Raw genomic sequence first — 7,279 nt, forward strand, 5'->3', positions numbered from 1 at the left:
AAAAAAAAAAAAAAGGAAAAAAAAAGAGGTTTTTCAATCACTTTTACAGTTCTCATATTCTCATTCAAACCCTTTTATTACTCTATCAATAAATTGTACCACACAAATTTGGTATTTTAAAGAAGTAGACAATATTATTTGCGTAACAAACTTTCTCAAATAAACAACAAACTAATATTTTATATGATAAATTGGACATGATAGAGCTATTTAAAGAAAAAGGTTACAATAAAATTCGTTGAATGTCATTGAATTTAAAATTAAGTTGATTTGCATTATCGAGTTTCATTTTGTCACAGTCACATAATTTAATCTTACTTCCAAGAAAAACTACCACTGAAAAATAAGAAAAACTCCAATAGCAAATGATGTTAACAATTGATTAAAGATTAAGGTTTTTCTCCCACATAAACCAGGAAAAGGGTAAACTCGAGATAATGGGGGGTTACCAATATGGGTGAAATGAAGAATTCAAAACGAGAGGGTATCAACTTTGCAATTAATGAAATATTATGTCACAGAGTACCATACCAATCCACGATTGCTATGCGTACTTCTTTGCCAAATTTAAAGTTGCCTTTTGGTGCTTTAAAAACTGTCTCCTCTCCTCTTTAAATGTAACTCATGTTTTTTTCTTCATTATATTAGTGTTTTGTCACCTTCAAATCTTTTTATTATTGAATCAAATCAAAAGATGTAGAATAGATCTCAAAAATATTATCGAATCAAAACCAACCATATGTGATAGACGGGACATAATTAATTGAACGACTTTAGGAAATTATCACACTCAACTTAGGATATTAACGCCATCTTTGGAGCTTGTTTGGGAGTGATTTTTTATCTCAAAAAATTGATTTTTTTATCGTTGTTTTACTATTTCAGACGTAAAATTTGACTTTTTTCTCACATGTGGTCCCCACTTTTCTCATAACGGTTACAAAATCAATTCTCAAAATCACTCTCAAACGGGGTCTTGACCGTTGTCACATGCTAGAAAGGGAGCTTCAAATTGGCTTTTTTCTTGTATCGTTAAATAACAAAAATAAGGATTTTTATTTTTTTAAGGGGATAAAAAAAAAAAAATGCCTATACATTCATGCTACATCATGAAAGGGTCCACAAATTATTTGGAAATGATCTTGATGAATTCTTTATATGCTTCTTTTGCAGCCATTAATTTCACGTGCCGCCTACTGTTACAAATATATGTGTGTAAAGGGAAAACGCCAGACGAAAACACAAAGAAACTCAAGCTTAAATATCGAAAATCAGTGTATTTTTTTCTATGTTGTTATTCAGTTAAATTCATTATTATGAATAAAAATAGTTCATGAAGAAGGGGATGAAACTTAGATAATTCAGCCAAGAGTTTATCAGATAAAGAGTCGAATCAGAAATTCACCAAATACTGAAAATAATAATTAGAACAACTATATATAGTGCTAGAGATTTACATATACAAATAAAATTCAAACTTGAAGGTTCTATTATTTTTTCCATAAAAAGAACATACATGCAAGAGAAGCAAAAGGCACACAGATTCTTCATATCAACTCGAAACAAAAGTTACCTGTGAAGTCAAGTCAAAACCAACCCCTAATTAAGCCCCGTTTGATCCCAATTAATTTTCATTTCATTATATTCTATTTTTATCTCTGCTATTTTCAAATTTTAACCACGCAATCTTCCATAAAATAATATTACACGTAAATTGAAATTTTTTCCTTCTTTTTCAATCACTCATTTTTTCAAAAAACTCTATTATACTCATTTTCATTTCCAAAAAATAGGGGTCCAATAGGGTTAAATACCCATTATATCTAAACTTCTACCCATGTTTCGAACAAGTCCTTGAACTTTAAATTATTTATAATTTTCCGTTGAACATCCAAATATTCTCATCCATTACTAAGGATATCAATGAGTCGAGTCGAACCGACTCATGAGCCAAAATTTTTGGAGCTCGAGCTTTTTTAAGATAGGCTTTTTTTGGCCTGAAAAATTAAGGCTTGACCCGAGCTGGCCAAGCTCGGTTTCTGGATTTTTTTTTATATACCTCTTGTTGCCCGTTTGGCAGCTAAAATAGTTGCCAAACAAGAAGCATATTTTCTCTTTCTCTTTATTTTTTTTCCCCCTAAATACGGTTTGGCCTGGCTCGAGCCAACTCTAAAAAATGAGGCTCGGTGCCTCCGAGTCTCGATCCAAGCCGGTTCAAGCTTTTTTCAAGTCGAGCCGACGAGCCCGATTGTCATTCCTATCCATTCCTCTTAACATCCTAGTAACCCCTGTACGAATATGACAAATGGAGGGTGGGTAGATATTAATTAAAAAAGTGATTACTTTGTCGGTGAAAGTTCCACATCGTTAAAAAATTGGTCTCAATTTTTCTTTATAGGCTATACCTAATTTCTATCAACCCCAACAAGACGAATAATGTTATTTATCTTACGAGAAATTATTACCAGTTTATGACAGATCATGTGGCATTATTATAATTGTTGAAATTTTGTATCGAAAATTGGTTGTGATCAATTTTACATGATTATTTAAGTGGAATTCTTAATTTGGTGAATGAGAAATTAAGCCAAATATAAGCCGCTTAATATTTGAAATTGTAGGAAAATTGTATAAAACATTGTGAAATATTCTAGAAATAAATGGATGTGTCTTTTCATATGAAAGGTTATGACCTTTGGCATGATCAATTTCCAATAATTATGAATTTCAAGAGGTGTCTCTTGGTGTGGGTATGTCATTTGACATACTTTTTCAACTACTATATATTGACTCCATATGTTTGAATTTAATTATTCAGAAATTCAAGTCAATAGATAATTCCATATCATTCCATTACATGTTTACAGTTTAATTTGCATTAGACACTTGCATCAAAGTCCCAATTATGGTAGAGAGAGAATTCCGTTTGAATTCGTTGGTCTAAGTCATTTGGAATGCTCCTATGGCTAGACGTGATCATCGTATCTTAGGAGATGATTGTCGGAGAACCATTAGCACCGGTGCGAGGCAAATTCATTTTAAAGATAAAATATCCAACACTCGCATCAGCCAAAAATCCATCATTTGCAGTTTCTTGCTTTATTTTCTGATTCATTTGATTACACTTTGATTTAAGAAATTCATTAACTTTGTTTATATGTTTATTTTGTAAGATTTGATCTACTTTCATTTAAAAGTAGAAAATGGATGAATCCATATTCATACGTTCAGACTCGGTAAATTATTGATTTGTTTTCTCAAATCCATTCCGGTAAATAGAAATTATGTTTTGATTTCTCGCAAATAAACGACATGATTTTGTGAATATAATATGCAATAAATTACTTTGTAGCAAATGGAATATAAAATAATAGTCTTGGACATATTGGTGTAATTTCTCCAACAATTTTAAGATGATTTTCAGTGCTTTTTGTGCATTCTATATTATGTTTAGAATCTGTCAACATATTGCTTAATTGAGAGAACATGTTCAAATTAGGTTATGTCCAAGACTATTATTTTATATTTTATTTGCCACAAAGTAATATACAATTTGTAAAGTTGGCATTTTCTTTTACCAGTATTTTTGCCTGAGGAGTTTTTGTACAAAATTAAATACTCTATCCATAAGTGCACATATTTTAATGATGCGACCCTTTTGGAATTTTTGCGGTTATGCTTTATATGAATTTAATGGTGACACTTAAATTTTAAATGTAATTTAAACTTGGTGGCAAAAGGGATATATTTGGCCGGTAAGATTTTGTAAAGCATCTAGAATTATTTTTCTATGTAACAATTTGGTACTATTGTGCATTTTGTATTCATTGTGCATGGCTTTAATTTTAATTTGGAAGAATTAAAATTGCCCTATTCATGTAGTTATTACGAAGTGGCATGTGGTAGAAAATGCATGTGTTTTGAAAATCACTCTCATGCTGCAGTGTGTATCTTTTCCAATTGTTGCCATAGTTGAATGGTCAAAAATGGTGGCTATGAATAAAGAATCATAAAAACCAATTTTGCTTGCTACGTAGGCAGTAAACGATTTCCTACTAAAAGTTAATTACAGTGCATGCCTTTCATATACATTAATCGGTGTTTGTTGATCATTAATTGTAAATTTAATCATGTGTGTAACTGCCATGAAATTATACACGAATTTCTATAACTGAAAATTGGAAATGAATGTCTATGAATTAATTTGAAATTGGTAGGGACTCCAAATTATTGCATGTGATATAAAGATTTATTAATTATATGTTTAATGCAATTCATGTTGGAGATTAAATTCAGACCATTAATATTGAAATTATGGAATACGTGTAACTTTTCATTTTAAATGCAATGAAAAACAGATTGTGTTGGCTTTTGATTAATTTTTCATTGGAATAAAATACAAAAGTGCATATGGAATGTGACATTATAATATCATTTGTATAAACGTGAATTCCAAATAGTGAATTCATTTGATGAATCCATACAAGAGTTTGGATTTCGAATAGACTTTTGGTTAGTATATGCAAATCGGGTGTATGCATATACGGTAGGCTATAAATACGGTAAGATACAAAAACGGTGGGTCGTATATACGGTATGCGACATATATGGTAAGTAGCATATACGGTATGTGTCAATCTGGTATGTGAGATACTGTAAATCCAGTATATGTCCATGAATTTTGGTTTGAAAATTATACAAACCTTGATTAATGATAATAGCCCCAATTAATTTTATGAAATTAAATGAAATGACTTATGCAAAATTATAGTCGCGTAAGAGTGACAAAATGTGATTTTGTCCTAATTATTTTAAAGTGAAAATTGCTTGCTCAATTATTGGGATACGAAAATATTTTATAGAGCACATACAAATGGTGTCTATAGTTGGCGGTGATGTCGGATATCCTTAAAAATAATGATTGTAAAATGACATTCATTTGTAAAGGATAAAAACTATATTATGCAAAAATTATAAAGAATATTATGAAATATTCTAGAATTAATTCCAAGAGGTATATCCTTTTGTAAGGTTGTGACTTTGAAAGCACAACTTTTCAATCTATGGTTGATTTATTCTTTCAAATGTGAATATGAAGAATAAGGTGAGTATATGCCTTATTTTTTGACGTGAATAATATTATTTGTGAAATGTCACAAATGTGAAAGTTGCACATGTCTGAAGATGCTTAGTCTTCTTCATTGTTGAATTTGACTTCAATCCTGGAATCAATTAAATTGGTATATGTTTTGAAAGTATTGTTGGTCTATGTGATGATCTTGATTAATTTGGAAGATCAAATTAATATGGTTGATTGAAGTACAAATTTTGAGTGGAAAATGATTTTTCATTCACGTGAAGCAACGATCGCTATTTTAAAAATATTTAGACTTTCACCAAGTATTCGATACGTATATTATCTAAGTGATAAATCGATTGAACTATGAAAGAGTTGATAAACTCTAAATTCAAGAATGATCCAAAAATGTGGGGGTTATCATAAATGCTTTAGAACTTATGTGAAAAGTTCAAGTCGTGTGGGGGTACAACGCTACTACTTGGATATATAACCCTAATTTAGGAATTGTGGAGGTAACTTAGTTTAAAGTTACACTTTCCTATAACTCTCAAGAAAATGGAAGAGACACCATATGAGTTATGGTAATGTCATCCTCTTTCCTACCAACATTTAAAAGTCTGGAGGTGTTTGAAAAATGTTAAGGTTCCTAAGCCTAAACAAATAAAGATTAGTCCCAAAACGATTGGTTGCATATTTATTGGATAAGCCAATAATAGTAGTACATATCGTTTCCTCGTACACAAATCAGATATACGTGAGGGTACCATAATTGAGTCAAGGAATGTTATATTCTTTGAGAATGTGTTTCCATGCAAAGATAAGAAAAATGTAAGTTGAATAACAGAACATATGAAACTACAAATGGATCTTCAAATGAGGAGGAACCAAGGTGTAATAAGAGGGCTAGGACATCCATTTCGTTTCGTTCGAATTTTCTAATATAAGACTTCTGAAGAAGCAATATTGTCTATTCCAAAAGCACCACATTGGAAGGAAGCTACCAATAGTGAGATAGATTCGATAATGCAAATTCATATATGGGAATTAATAGATATATCTTTCGAAAATAAGCCTTTAGAGTGTAAATGGATTAAATCATGATGGATCCATTGACAAATATAAAGCTAAATTGATTGCCAAGGATATAAGCAGAAAGAAGGATTTGACTTCTTTACCTACTCACCCATGACTAGAATCACTTCGATAAAGTTACTAATTGCAATTATGGCAATACATAACCTTGAGATTCATCAAATGGATGTGAAGCTAGGATTCCTAAACTGTGAGTTAGAAGAAGAGATATACATAGAGCAACCTGAAGGTGTCTCCTAGTGAAAGACATAAAGTTTGTAATTTTGTTGAGTCCTTATATGGATTGAAGTAAGCTCTTAAGTAATGTTACCAAAAGTTTGACAAAACGATGTTGTCAAATGAGTTCAAAAAATGAATATGACAAGTGTGTATACGTGAAAAATACACTAGATGCGCCAATGTGATTGTGTGTCTATATATAGACAATATATTGGTGATGGACAATAGTCACAAAATGATGCTAAACATCAAGAAAATGCTTACGAAGCATTACAACATGAAAGACATGGGTGTGACATATGTAATACTAGAGATAAAAATCTCTAGAACATCGAAAAGAACTGTACTTTTCCAATCTCATTATGTTGAGAAAATATTTAAAAAGTTTGAAGTATTAAAGGAAAGTTCGCTAAAAACCCTATTGACACAAGTCTATATTTGGTCAAAATAAGAGTGAAAATGTGTCACAACTGAGATATTCATAAGTAATTGCATTATAATGTATATTAAGAACTGTATTCGATCGGATAATGCTTTTGCTGTGAATAAACTTAGAAGATCATGAGTAATCCAGACCATGATTATTGGATGGCATTGACAAGGGTCCCTAGGTATTTGAAATATACCATGACCTATGGATTACATTTCACATGATATCCCGTGGTTGGTATTGGAAGGATATTGTGATGTGATGGTATACATTAAGTCTATGGATGAAAAGGTATGAAAGCCCTAAAGTGAATGAAATGGGATGAAAGCCGATCATGATAGTTATTTGGATATACAAGAACAAATGAAATATTTGAGAATATTCATAAAGTTCGAATGTATTGCAATGCTTTAATGATGATATTGAGTACTCATTATGAAATCCATTAGTAAATATGA

The sequence above is a fragment of the Olea europaea genome, unplaced genomic scaffold, assembly GCF_002742605.1.
Source record: "Olea europaea var. sylvestris unplaced genomic scaffold, O_europaea_v1 scaffold1492, whole genome shotgun sequence".
Classification (NCBI taxonomy): Eukaryota; Viridiplantae; Streptophyta; class Magnoliopsida; order Lamiales; family Oleaceae; genus Olea; species Olea europaea.